The sequence below is a fragment of the Myripristis murdjan genome, chromosome 16 (assembly GCF_902150065.1).
Source record: "Myripristis murdjan chromosome 16, fMyrMur1.1, whole genome shotgun sequence".
Taxonomy (NCBI): Eukaryota; Metazoa; Chordata; class Actinopteri; order Holocentriformes; family Holocentridae; genus Myripristis; species Myripristis murdjan.
Window position 1 is genome coordinate 9911007 of NC_043995.1, and position 14085 is coordinate 9925091.

At 39.4% G+C, this 14085-nt stretch overlaps 1 long non-coding RNA gene across 1 annotated transcript in view; it reads left to right on the forward strand.

Annotated features, from left to right (window-relative positions):
• The first annotated feature begins 6177 nt into the window (after positions 1–6177).
• LOC115374304 (uncharacterized) overlaps positions 6178–14085 on the forward strand; it is a 44998-nt gene continuing 37090 nt past the window's right edge. Inside the window, exon 1 of the long non-coding RNA XR_003929606.1 lies at positions 6178–6503. This is a non-coding gene — a long non-coding RNA (uncharacterized LOC115374304). The remainder of the gene's footprint in view (positions 6504–14085) is intronic.

Below are 14085 nucleotides of genomic sequence, written 5' to 3' on the forward strand. Positions count from 1 at the left end.
TCTCTCTCTCTCTCTCTCTCACTCTCTCTCACATTGATGATTCAGATTCTCACGTTGTCTACTGCGCAGGCGCAGGGCCCATGACTATATGATTCAGAATGGATGGATAGAAAAACGTTCATTCAAGTGTCATCATTCAAGCAGATGGGCAGATAGATAGATAGATAGATAGATAGATAGATAGATAGATAGATAGATAGATAGATTTGGGTTTCATTTCAGGACCGTTCAGTTCATCATCAATTATGCATTGGGAAAAGTTTGAAACTTTGAAGAGACAAAATAATAACATACTGTATAATAAGCTCTAATTTAAATTTGTGTATTCTTGGCAATATTTCTGACTGTCCATGAGGCAAAATTCATACTGTGTAATATCTTAATGACAGACTACAAATCCCAGAGTGCATTAGAGGCCAGCACATGTTTCCATAGGAACAGAGGGCACACACAGTCTATCAGGGAACTGGCAATCAAAACACCAATGGAAAATAGGCCAGGGGACACAACAGTGTTGCGCAGGATGTGTATCTCTATCACACTGAACTGTGGCATCCTCATTTTTCATCATCAGACTTCAAGATGTTGAGGTACACTGTTTGTGGAAAGGTTTTGCTCTGCATGTTCTGTTCTGCTTTGGTTTGATCTGTTGTAATGTTAAATCACTGTGAAATATCTGAAATTGCTCGATTTAAATCAGCAGGAGTCCATCTCATTACACAAGCTGTATACTGTATCATGTGTGCATAATCATAGATTTGCATTTGCATACACCTGCAAATAATTGACCAAAACATACTGTATGCAAACATGCACACAATACTACAATTACTTAGAAGTGATATTATAATACAGTTGAAAATAATTTTCATATAATGCCTGTCTCTTCTGCTTTTATCATTTGCCATTTGATGAGATGTTACACACATGTCACACACACACATGAACACAATGGGAATGGGATAGAAAGGAGGAAAAGGTGAGAGAAGCGAGAGGATGGAAAGGGGCATTTAAATCATGTATTAAAATCACATCAAGTAAATATTAAATATTAAACCACACACACACACGCACACACACACATACACGGAAAGATAATCCCTAGATAAAGCATTTTCCAGAATTCCAGTCACATTCCAGGACATTCTATTTTTAGCGGTGCTATTGACGTATATCGTGAAGGGAAGTGTTAGTCACCATCTCCACGCTGCCCTTGAGGAGAATTTGACCTAGAGAGAGTACATAATGATTCAAATAAGGAATTCCCATTCAGAAAAAAATATAAATAAATAAAAATAAGATAAAATAAATAAATAAATAAATAAACACTGTGATTAATGTGAAAAACACTTTAACAGTGACTGATATGATTTAAAAACAAGCCCCCTCTCTATGAGCTGAAAATCCATACAATGTGATTTCATCGTGAGATAAAACTTGGAGCTGCTTTACTGAAAGATTAATTGGATAATATAATTTATCCTATCCTATCATATCCTGATATATATCTCCCCTGGCTGCACAAAGTCATTGTGTCTTTCACTGTAAATGGATCAGTTTCAGGGCTGCTTCATCTTCAAGGGAATCCTGGCTTTGTTTGTAGCTTTAGGAGGGACTTGCTCAGTTGAAAATGTTGCAGGCACTGTTAATTACTGCTCCTGCTTTCCTGTTCCAATGACCTAATGACAGCTGAAATGAGAGATTCACACAAAGGTAGCATCAGTCAACATTTATCACAAAATATGTTCTTGCATCAAGGTGAGGACTACTTCAAAGTGTGGGTGTCACAACTGAAATCCCCTTTTATTTAGTTTAGACCAAGGAACGGCCAAGGAGGAGCCCTGGGACAGATCAAATCATGAATGCCTTATTGGTTCCAAAAGAATATAGTAGAGAGTAGCAAAAGTACATATAGTACAAAACAAGTCTCAAGGTAATGTAGCATCTGTGCCTACTTTTGGTAAGAGTTTTGCACCAGCACTATTTTGCTCAGTAACCTAAACCAACAGTAGATTGAACAGTACTTTATGGCTCTGCAGAAGTCAAGGCAGGACTAAATGAATGACTACTTCTCTTCAGATTGTGAATGTATCTAGTGTTGGTCATTATTCTCAAACAGAAGAAGCAGGCCTAGACTAGGGATTTGATATACTGTTCTAATTTAATACTGGGGCCAAAAATAACTCCTTGGTTCCTGGATGTGGGCTGAATGTGAGCAGTCAGGGGCTCTATTGACAGCTTGATTTTGCATGCCAAGTTGATCAGTGGCTCCTAACACTGTTGTCAGAGATACAGGGTTAATCATACACCCAGGGTCTGTCTTTATATATGTCTTTGTACCTGTCTCCATGCCTCTGTAAGTCTCTCTGTTTGCAGTGTTGGGTTATCATGAGATAAGGTTGCCAACAGACAGTCTGTCAAATCTATTTTTATGTAATGTACATAAATACCTGCATGCTTAAAGCTCTGCAAGCTGGCCAATTTACCGGCAGCCAGTTCATAAAGACTAAGATGAAGATTAAGTAATGTGGAATAGTGTACAAAATGCTATTAATCATCATCATCATAACAGTAACTTCTAGAGTGACATGCAGTGCACTGATCAGTTCAAAAAGACACAGCACAGACAGTTGATCAGTTATTTCTAGATTAATTAAAAAGAAAATATCTAATCTTGGGCATATATCTGAGGTGAAAGTAAACCGTTATTATTTTGATGCCATTTTCAAAGAAGAGATCTCAGTCGGAGATGTTGGCAAGATTTTTACAGAATGTGGGGTGCGTGTGGTCGACAATATGTTCTTTTGCTTGGTGCCTCAAATGAGCATTTCAGTTTTGCTGCATTAAGGAGATAGTGGTTTGTCACTTATTTTAAGGCTTTGCAAATTGGATTCAAGTTTTGTTAGTGGTGTTAAATTACTACATAGTATTGCTTTGTAAATGTGTGTATCATCTGCATAAGAGTGAAAAAGAATGTCACTTTTACAGATAAAACCACAGCAACCACAGAAAAGGAGCATGTAATGTGAGAATAAGACAGGACCATGAAATAATCCCAGGGAGACACCAAGGGGTAGACGTGTTACCATCGAGAATGCTATATCTAGGACCCTTATTTGTATTATAAAAGTCTTGTTTACACTAAAACAACACTTTCTGGGAAGAAATGACATCCTTTGTAAAGATGACATGTCTTGGCCGGTTTGTGTATAAGCTACAACATACAAGTTCATGGATAGGAGAAAATAATTGATTTCAATCTTCTCAAAAAGACAGTGGGATTAAAACTGAATAAAACACACTGGAATTAAACAGTTTCTCAATTTGGCTGATACCCCCCTTTAATTATCCAGATCATCATTTCTTAAAAGAGCATTTTATCTTTCATCTTACACTAGTATTAAATTTGAATAGGCAGACTTGACACAAGGGATCTTCATCATCTTCAGAAGCCTCTGTGTGTAAATGTTCCAGTGGTTCCACTCTGTATGTCAGACACCCCAGGGTAAACTTTGCACCCTTGCCTTGGTAGCTCATAGAAACATGTCTTGGTGAGGCTTTTGCAGCTCATTTTCCATATGAATTCTGTTTAGCCAAATTATGATTATGATTATTATTACTGATGATGATAATGATCAGTATCTTGAGCTGGAAATGCTGCTTGAGCTAAGACTCTTTGAAGCACAGGACTGGAGGGTTCAACACATGGGAAGTGACATGAGCCAGTGATAGAAGTGATTTAGTGCTACTGTAAACTGAAATAGAGACTTTTGACTTTCTTTTTTTTCCACAATAAGTGAATTCATGTTTATTTATTCATGGATAGCAAAAGAAACTGTACTGCCACATCATGAAATGACATGCATGCACCATCATAGCATATTAATGTGCTATTGTTTGGAAGAGTATGTTCTGTTCTCCCTCTCCCCTTCTCTGTCTGTCTGTATGTCTGTCTGTCGCCCCCCCACCTCTCTCTCTCTCTCTCTCTCTCTCTCTCTCTCCCTCTCTCTGTACAAGCTGAGCATCTCAGAGCACAGAGAGGCGGTTTCCATGGCAACCTGAAAAGGTCACCTTCAGGAAGTTATCTGCGAACGTGTGCAGAATGCCAGTTGGATAATCACGCTTCCTGTAATGACTGATAACAGGCCACAGCTCATTAGGGAGAAAAAGGGGGAGGGAAGAAGAGAACGAGAAAGAGAGCAAGAGAAATTATTAGTCACAGGGACAGAAAACAAAAGAACATTTAGACACTGGTGCCACACTGACCAGCACTGTGCACCTTTGCTATGTGAAAGTGTTGGACTCACATGCCTCTGTTGTCTTTCACTGTCATGTTTACATCTCCTTGCAATCAGGTGTTATAGTTTGGAAAACATTTTATACATTGGAGTTCCATGCATCAGTTTAAGAGTTTAACACTATTTTGGGCTTTGCTCAGACACTTTAAGATAGGCCGTCCCCTAAAATGGCATAAGAAATGCTCCAAGGACTACACAGAAAACACTGTCATTATCTGTGCTCTGCTGTCAAGGTACAAAGGTACTTCATGTCCTTATAATAAAACACTTCACTGTCATGTACTCCAGTAAATGCCAGCAAGCCAAGTCGATTGATGGGCTCCAGGAGAGAGGTCGTCTCATTTAGACATCCAACAGTTGATGGCAGCACGACCCGCATCAAAGCGGCCAGCCGCTTAAGTGTTCCCAACAGCGGATGGCAAAGTGAGATTGCTGCTGCTGACCTTAAATGGTTTAAATGACAGAAGAGAAAAGTGAGTAAAGTAGAACTTTTAAGAAAACAAATTTTGGGGCTTGTGTCCATCCAGCGTATTTATTTATTTATTTATTACTGGTCTAGGGCCTGAGATGATTATGCAGAATGGATACAAGAACAAGCCCAGCTGAAGCCGGACAGCCACTAAACCTGAACAATGTCTATCTACTCAGCTATCTCATGTTCACAGCATGCATGTTCATATTATGATACAATCAAAGAATTCCACAAGATCAAGCATCAGACAGAGGCGACATTGTTTTTTTTTGGTCTGTTCACTCAGTTGACAGCCTTTCTGGAGCTGGGTCACCTTCCTCTCCATCTACCGTTATGTGCGGCCACATTCCTGAGAGTCAGGAGCCGTCTCCCCCCAGGAGTTTTTCAGTTTGGCCAGGAGTAATGCTGTTTTTATCAAGTGTTTGTTTGGCTGGGCTCTGCCTTCAGCACCACTTGAGCAGCCAAGTAAAATGACAAATAAGTAACCGTACATGCAATGATTACTTCCACTTCCTGACAGTACATGCATTTTTGTTATTTAGTTGAATGTTGAATGAAGTTTGTTTGAGTGTTTTGATTGCAGCAAAAAGTAAAAGTGTGCAGATGATCTCTTTCTTGCACTTAAGCCAGTGGGTTGGTGTTTACAGTTAGGGCAATCATCTTAATGCAGATAAATTGCTCTGGGTGAAACCCGAAAGAAATCACAGAAGCAACTCAATCAATAATTATTATTTATTGGGTGCAAGAAAAACATGTTTATTGCACCAAATAAATAATTATTATTGATCGATTCGCTCAAGTGATTTCTTTCTGGGTTTCAGCTGGAGCCCTTGAAAAAGAAAGCTGTCCACACACTGAAAATTAAAGCTTCCACAGTATTTATTTGTACAAGGTTTCGACCCCTTGGGTCTTTATCAGAGAGTCAGAGAGTTGCCTAATATGGACCCTATCAGGTCCATAACAACAGTTTTTTCTTTTTCTTTCTAACCATCTTGCCCTGGGTCACACAAAGGCTCCTCAAGAAGCTTAAACATATAATTTATCAGTGTCATTCTGGAGTTGCATTAGTTTCAATTTCTCATTTTCTGAAATACATTCCTCATTCAGTAAAGCTTTCTTTTAATGTCCTTGCAATGTTTAGGCCTAACAGCATTTCCCTAATCTTAAATTTGAAGTATTCCCACTTCTGAGTATTACTTATGTTATTATTATCATTATTATTTTAATATTTTGCACCATTTGTTTAACTGAATATTGAAATGTTTTGTCCTTACATAGATCTTTATTTAGCTGACAATACTGTAGTTTATCATTAATTTCGTTGGAGGTGGTACTACACGTACGTCAGCAACCCCCTTAGCAATAGCAGGGCCCCTGCCAGTCTGACTCTGATCCGCTTCAGCTGGAGGGAGTTTCAAAAAAGCTAGCGAGCAACCGCCACTATGTTTACGTTTTCCTCGCTGTTTTATATACATTTAAAAATGTCAAAACGTCAACATTTGAGGTTTAACGCGCTGAAACCAGTTGAAATCAAGAGCCGACGTGACATGTCAGGACCCGGGTGTAACTGACGTGGTGTTTGGACTGTCAAGGTCGAGTTTGATGAAAGAGGGTCTAACTTAGTCATGACTGACTTTTTGGACGTTTTGCTATTTGGAGTTCATTTTCTGTTTTGGAGGATTTCTGGATTGGATATGGATTTGTACGGCGGCTGCTGGGTGAAGGCATCGTCGGTAAGTTGTTTAAATTGTGTGTGTGTGTGTGTGTGTGTGTGTGTGTGTGTGTGTGTGTGTGTGTGTGTGTGTGTGTGTGTGTGTGTGTGTGCGCGCGCGCGTTTTCCTACCACAGGTGCTGTCTAGCTAGCCTTTGTCAAATTGTGCTGTTTGCTGCTGCTTGAGTGGTAGACAGCAGTTTCCTCTTGGTTATTTTATTAATCCAGGGCTTGACAGTTCCTCTGCACGGTTTGGCTTGCTCACATGTAGTTTGTTGGTGTGTGCTGGTTGATAGTTGGTGGCTTGATTTGCATATAGTTTTTTTTTTTTTTGGCTGCATGTGCTTGTATAGGCGCTCAGGATCACCGAATGTCAAACTTGTTTTACCATGGATGTTACCAATAAGTCAAACTTATTGATAAAAAATTCAAGTAGGCACACTGCACCAAGTCCAACATGCAGCAGCTAAAGACAATACCAAAGTGCTTGAGTTAATAAGAACTCACTGATGATGGAATGTTGTGATTGATTGATTTTATTTATTTATTTTTAGTTTAATTTTGCCATTATTTACTTTTCATTTTTGTTGCCTGTAGCTGAAACATTTGCATAGATACTAGCTAAGGGAAAGCAGGTATGTGACAATGTTACCTACATCTTGCTAGCTAGAATTTATGCGTGAAAAAAAAGGTAATACAGATTCTTTTTCCTTTCCAAGTCCTAGTTATTAGCTAGTCACCAGTCAAGTAGTGAGCAGTGCAATACAACAAATATCCTGGCAAAATGTAATACAAACCGTTCTGTGGACGCAAAATTCTCCCAAATACACACACATGCACATACATTTATATCGGAGTCACTTTTATTCTAACAAACTTCAGAAACAAGTTTCTCAAGGACTTTCGGAATCACTTTTTCAGAGGAAGATTTTATGACACCTATAGTTCTGAAATCCTTGATACAAACCTCAGTGTGACCTCAGCTTTGGATATTCAGAGAGTTAAAGTGAATGTATATTTAGAGCAGTGTTTCCCAAACTTTTTTTCTGGGGACCCTTTTTTTTTTTTTTTTTAAAAAAATGACAAACCACTGCGACCCAAATCACAATGTAGGCTTTATCTATAAATCACAAGAGCGAACTTGTACATAAATTGCCATTTCTGGCCATTTTTAGTGCCATTTCCACTTCATCACTTCATCTTGAATAGGTAAAACAGCCATCTCAAAAAGATATAGATTGTTCTCTTGTTGGGTAGTAGTGTCTTTATCTGGGGCTCTCTTTTGATCTCTTTTGATTCAGCCAAGCAGCCAGCCACTAGTGGCTGGCTGCGCGCGAATTATGGCGAAAATATGGCGGAAACACACTGTTGGTGATCTGAGCGGAAAGTGCGAGTATGGTCAGAGCCCGTCTACGACGAGCCTTGCCACTCTCCATTAACCCCCGTTGTGTCGAACTTGGTTGCAGTTCCACCGTAATTCCACTGGGGGTGATCGCGGGCGAGTGCAGAATGAATGGGGCTCTATGGAGCTAAACGGCTAAATTTGTCTCTTACTCCTGTTTATGGTTGAAAAATCGCAAATACTGTTGTAGTTTCTGAAAGTCCAGTATGGATTATAGGTTAAAAGTGAAATTAGTGAGAACTTATATCATTTCAGTTTCCTACAGTTTGGGCTGTTGTTGGCCATAACACGCTAGCATTTGCTAATGAATGCTGATTGGTCAGTGACGGACTTGCGGCTGTTTACGATGAGGGATCCCACTTGATGGCACCTGAAGACCAAGAGAAACGGGAAACCCCACTCTTAAGGAGGACTTTTCCATCAAAGTTGATATTTGTGCATACAGAGAATGTCTAATATAGCACAGGCGGGCTCTCTCGAGTGTCTCCGTCTGCTCTCCGGAGACGGGCTCTGGAAATCGCCGTAAAGCAGCACCTCTCAATGTGTGACGTCATCACACTTTTTGAACGGCTTTTTGGAACAGATAGGTGAACTTAAAAAATCCAATATTCAGCTGAGTGTATTTTTTTTAGCCCCAACTTTTGAAAACAGTATTCAAATTACTTGACAAAAAATTATTTCCAGAGAAAAGTGGATTTTTAGGGGTGTAGCCCCATAGACTCCAATTCATTCTGCACTCGCCCGCGAGCGCCCTCACATGGACAGAGGCGTGTTTCCGAGACCCGGAAGTTAGACGAGAGTGGCACTTCTCCCCATATTAGAGATTCTCTGGTATGGTTTTAAAAAAAAAAAAAAAAAATTAAAAAAATAACAACGAGCTCCCTCATGTGGCTAAAAGGTGTACTGCAGATATAGATCTTAAATAGGCTAGACTGGACATGGAAGAAATACCGTATTGATCTGAATATATGACGACCCCGATTTTAAGACGACCCCTCTTTTTCAAGACCCTTTTTTGGAAATATACTTTTTATATGGACATTCTGCGACACCAGCCCATGCTAGCTTTAAACTCAGTGCGGGGTATGTTGAGCTGTGGCAACTTCAGGTGCTTTTTGCTGCATCACAGCCCTCGTAACGGGCAGTCCTTCACTACGTTTCTCATTCACAAAATCGCACACCCTCCTGTCAGTCTCATTGAATCGACCAGTTTTTGGACCACGAAAAGTCCTTCTCTGGCTGTGGGCATTTTTTAGCTCTTCTTTCTGAGACCGCCACCGTCTCACATTGCACTCAGGGCCAGGGTTAAGGGATGTTTATTTACCTTAGCAGTTTCGGAGGTAACTTCAGAGAGCGTCCAACTGACAGCCGGAGCGGCATGTCAGCTGGCTGCCACATTCAACCGGGTGGTGGCGCACACCGGCCGGCCCACCTGATGCCGACCGAGGCACCCGGTCAGGTCTGCCGGATCTGACAGGTGCGCGGCGCACACAGACTGCCATATATACATTTCATCATAAATCAACTTTTGTTTATACGCGGTTGCAGCAGCGCCATGGACAGCGACACAGACAACATGGTTGATTATTGATTGTGCAACGCGGCCATTTGCCGGTAATCGAGCCGCGCATTAAACGATTTTGCTGAGGCAGGAGGAAAGTTGCATGATTTACGTTGTGTCCACATTCGCGCGCTGCGTGCGTGACCGTGCATGTGCTCGTGCATGAACGCCCGTACCGTGCTGGAGCACACCCTTTCCAACCGTGCCAGAGCGGGCGAAGTGTGCTGTATTCAAGCACGGAACATATGCAAGTACAATACATGTGTATTTGCTTAGACCCCCAATATTAGACGAGGGCGTTTTTTCAGGACATTTTCAATGGGAAAAATATCGTCTTATATTCAGATCAATACGGTACTACAAATTTATTTGGCGACCCAAATAAAATCTCATGCGACCCACATGTGGGTCGCGACCCAGTATTTGGGAAACACTGATTTAGAGCATTCATTTATATTTACGCTTACCTGCTGATGTTGGAATTTCCCAAATTACTGGGAATGGGAACAGTATAAAATGCCCCCAACCCCCCACACCCCCAGGAAAAAACAAACAACACAAAAAAGCAAAAAAACAAACAAAAAACAATGAGGAAAAAACAATTCACTTGGTCTAAATTTATATGGGATAAAATGTGTGAAAGAAATCAGAAAACCTTTGCCACATTTTAAAATTTTGCTGGGATTTAAGGGTTACTCTGCATTTACAATGGGCAATTCTTTTTACCATCTAAATTAGTGGAATATTTATATCTGCTCAAACATGGAGAACAAAATCACATATAATTAGAATAACTACAATTATAGCTAAACAAATCAATATATAACAGGCAGAGATGTGAATACATGAAAAAAGTGAATGTAATTCAATCAATACATTCCTTTACTCATTTACTCACTTTACTAATAGTGAGTCAGTCAGGAGAAATATCAGTGTCCCCTGTGATGCTGGCCAAATCTCTGACTTATCTGATATTGCAGTGTTGATCATCACAGCAGTCTGACTGACCGTGGTCAGCTTACAGCATAATTGTGAAGTTGTGTCAGTGATGTGGCAGAGTGTGAAGTGTACTGAAGAGTGAGCCAAACTCATTGCTCTGTTGTCACTACGGCAAATCCAGTCGAGCAATGCACCACAACAGTGACCGACCAGTGGTTACACATGTTTGACTGACCCAGCCTGATTATCATAACAGGGAGATGCAGCTATACATAAATAAATAAACTGCAGAATAAATACATATGGAAATAAATTACTATCCTATATAAAGATCATATTTCATGTTAATGTATTGTCTTGCTCAGTATTTATTCATTCATGCTCACTGGATTTCCTGTACATTTTTTATATCATTTATGCATTTTTAAAAAATAACGCATTCATTTATTTTGAAATATCAATGACTCTGTGCTCTGTAGAGGTTTACCTGAAGGGAAGCCATCTTTTTGACACTTTTTTAATCAAGATAAGATGTAGCAGATGTAGCTCTACCCTGATTTTATAAACAAATGGCGATAAACCTCTTAGCCTAAAACTACATCTAGGCTAATACACATACTGTCAGCATTTGTAACAACAGCATACAGACAATACATTTTAGAGTGAAAACATCTTAAATCTACAACATTCTTATGTGGAGAGAGACATTAGTGGGGAGACTGAGGGGAAAAAATCTCCCTATGCTTTATGCAGTATTATGTTTTAACAGAATATGATACATTTCCAAAAATGTGTTTGTTTCTTTAGATAAATCCAACAGAAACAACATTATGAAAGCAGAAGTTTCATTATAAATATGATCCACAATAAAAAGAGTGAAGAAGGAGCATATACAGCAGTATTAATTGCTGAGTAATGTTACATAAATTAGATTATATGCTGTACTAAAACTATAATGAACAAAATGTTATTGTATATATAATAAATATAATAATGATAATAAAAAGATAAATGGAATCCACTGATAAATCATTCGGCCAGTTCACCAGACATAATTTATTGTTCTTGTGCCACCTTGCAACCACCAGCATTACAGTCAGTAACTTTCTGTTAGCAAGACTGCCATCTACTGGGCATCATGGGTTTTGCATCAACAGTGAGTTAATGGACACACGTGGATCTTCTTCAGCCACAGCAATGTTACATACTCCTTATGTTTTGCTGTCTCATCACTGTAAATAACAGTTTGTTCTGTCATGACCTGCCTGGTTAAGACCATGAACTGCATTTGTCACAGTTGACCTATTTAACAAAATCAAATATGTACTGTATCTATGCTTTTACCATTTGCTGTTTGCACTTACCTTACCCAGTTTATTTCTGATTCTGATTCTGATTCTGATTGCCTTATGGTATTCTGACTATTCTGGTGTGCAAATGCCTGAAGCATTCAAAAATGTAACGCCTCCTGCTGGAGCTGTTTCTATAGCAGTAAATGAAACTCAGAGATAGCAACATCCTCTTAAGGTTATACTTGAAATCACGTTCTAAAAAATTAGAAAGAAGCCTAACTGTAGCTACTGTCGTATAACTTAAAGCTTATACAATGGCCACATTTACTTTTTTTAGGGAAGATTATTTAGTTTTTGGTTCTGCCTTTTTACTTAATATGCAGAGTGCAGAGTGACAGGAAATGCAGGGACAAGATGACACAGATAAGATGGTAAGAGCCGTGTGGGGTAATTACAAGGTGTGCACCTACAGGTACATCTATGCTGAAAGATTTCATGAAGACTTTTTGCAGCAATTAAATCAGGAACATGCACTGCTCAACAGTGGAAATGTTCAAATCAGGAAGCTATAAGGTAGCCTGTGAGTAAAGAAAAAAAATGTTGAGTTTAATAAGTCATGTCTTATTTGGGGCAAAACTTTTATCAAAATGTTCTATTGTGTAACCAATCTTAGTGCTGTTGCATTACCCCTCCCCACCCCTCATTTTTTATGATAGATGAGAGGGAAGGACACCACATCCATCCATCTCGGGAACCATAGCCTGGGTGTTGCTGTCCATTCTTCAACATATTGATTCTTCTGTCATTCTGCCACACCAGAGCTTGAAGTTTGCACTTTCCACTCGGGCCTTGCTGTATTTCACAAACCACTGACTACAGGGAAAAAACAGTGTCACTCCATTGGAAATAATCTTTCACTGTATGACAAAGCCGTCGAGTTCTGCTGTACACACATGAAACTGTGCCAACATTTAGTACAGCACAAAAGAATAGATCCATACTTAAATAAAACCTCTGTCAATAGACAAATTATTAAGGAGGACTGGTCTGGTATGATGATCTGGACCCAGATTGCCATCATCATCATCATTATCATCGTCATTATCCCAAATCCCATATTTTGAGATATTTAATGCAACTGAACCCTCAAGTAGAATCATGGAAATGTCACATGATCATGGTATGGTGCAATTATAATTACAGTTACCGCATTTTCAGTGATTTTTGGGAAATCTGGGGCCAGTGCTTTAATTTCTTAATAATTCATGGCACTCTAAGCAAATGATAGAAGATTGAGTGGTACAAAATACTGGAAGTGCCTTCCTTTTATTCATCAGGCCTCCTTAAAGTTAGAGGAGAAAATGAGTTAGAGGAGTAAAACCCACTTGACTGATTTGAAAATTTTTAATGTAAACCTCGCACATCTGCCCCCCTCACTAATGATATCCATATAATAAAAGTGTGGCCGAAGGCTATCTGTTTTACATGCCTTTCAACAAATCTAGTTATGAGAAAACAGCCATTGCTAATGTTTCTTGTAATCATTTATTAACAAACAAGAGCTTCAGGGGGCTAAAGACAATCAGGTTAGTGCTGTAAAGCCACAGTAAAGGATTTCTAAATAGATCAGTTGCATAAATACTGTATACAAAGGTAAGGGAGGGAAATAGGGGCAGAATATTGTATTAGGTAATTTTTCTCAATTATGATGGTGTAGCAACACTGCCTGATTTTTCCAATACAAAATAAAAACTTTTATTTTATTTATTTATATATTTGTTTTGGTCAAATTTTAATGGACAGGTATTGATTTTTGAAGAAGAGGACTCTAAGTGGAAAACATGATGCATTGCTTGCCACAAGTAATCATGGTAGCCAAATACCGACACAGACAGAAAACACAAGCAAAATAGTATGAGGCCATGACACAAGTTTGAGCAGAGGTATTAGGATGTACTTACATTCCAATATACAAGGGATGCTGGGAGAAAGTAAATGTTTCTGTCTCTAATATATCACTGTGCAGGTATTAATCACCAGCCTACTTTCCATCATCTGAAATAATGGCAGGTGATACGTTTGAGCTTTGGCACACCTCCTCACCTACAACCCTCCACCACACACACACACACACACACACACACACACACACACACACACACACACACACACACACACACAGGAGTTAGCGTGGTGTGCCTTTACATAGTGATCCTCCCCTACCCCCCATTTTAATTGTACCAACACTTGCAGTGAGTGGTCATCAGTCACGGGTCTGTGGGGGTTGATGTATTGGTCTGAGCTCTAATAGTCTCTGCTTTTCTCTCCAGGCACAACATCACTTATGAGAGACACACTTAAAAACAATTAATCACACTGGAAATTTCTCCCCCCCTCGCTCGCTCTCTCT